This window comes from Myotis brandtii, unplaced genomic scaffold (assembly GCF_000412655.1).
Source record: "Myotis brandtii unplaced genomic scaffold, ASM41265v1 scaffold6, whole genome shotgun sequence".
Classification (NCBI taxonomy): Eukaryota; Metazoa; Chordata; class Mammalia; order Chiroptera; family Vespertilionidae; genus Myotis; species Myotis brandtii.
Genome location: NW_005370271.1, coordinates 3,264,233 through 3,264,992, shown reverse-complemented (window position 1 = coordinate 3,264,992; position 760 = coordinate 3,264,233).

The following is a 760-nucleotide window of genomic DNA, read 5'->3' as shown; positions in this document are numbered from 1 at the left end:
CTGATGAACAGAATAAACTGGTGAATATAATAGAATCAGGGGCATAGAAAGGGAGTGGACTGACTATTGTTGGGGGGGAAAAGGGTGTGGGGGGTGCGGGAAGAGACTGTACAAAAATCGTACACCTATGGATGAGGACAGTGGGAGGGGTAAGGGCAGAGGGTGGGGTGGGAACTGGGTGGAGGAGAGCTATGGGGGGAAAAAAAGAGGAACAACAATTGTAATAATCTGAACAATAAAGATTTAATTTAAAAAAAAAAAAAGAATTATTCTTCAGGTCCTGGCTGGGTAGCTCATTTATTTGGAATGTTGTCCCGATGAGCCAAGGTTTCGGGTTTGATCCCATGTCTTTTCTCTCTCTCTCTCTCTCTCTCTCTCTCTCTCTCTCTCTCTCTCTCTCTCCATTTCACATCTGTTCCACTTTTTAGCCTGCAGCAGCCAGCCTGAAGTATTGCTAGTCAGTGAACATAGGGAATGGCCTGGACAGAGTGGGCCTTGCTGGGCTCCTCCCAAAAGCCCTTGCTTTTCTGGACCTGGATACCTGTAGGCACAGCACCTGGTACACCTTTTCTCCTGGCAGAGGTATAGAACTGCATTTCCCTTTCTGTTAAGTCTACTTTGGAACTGCAGAAGGAACTTGTCCTAGGAAAGTAAGGAAAATGACCCATAAAAACGGACGAATGAATGATGGTCTCATTTGGGGAGGGCTTGGTTCCTGGAATCAAGGGAGCCATTCTTGCCTAGTCATGGACATAGGAAA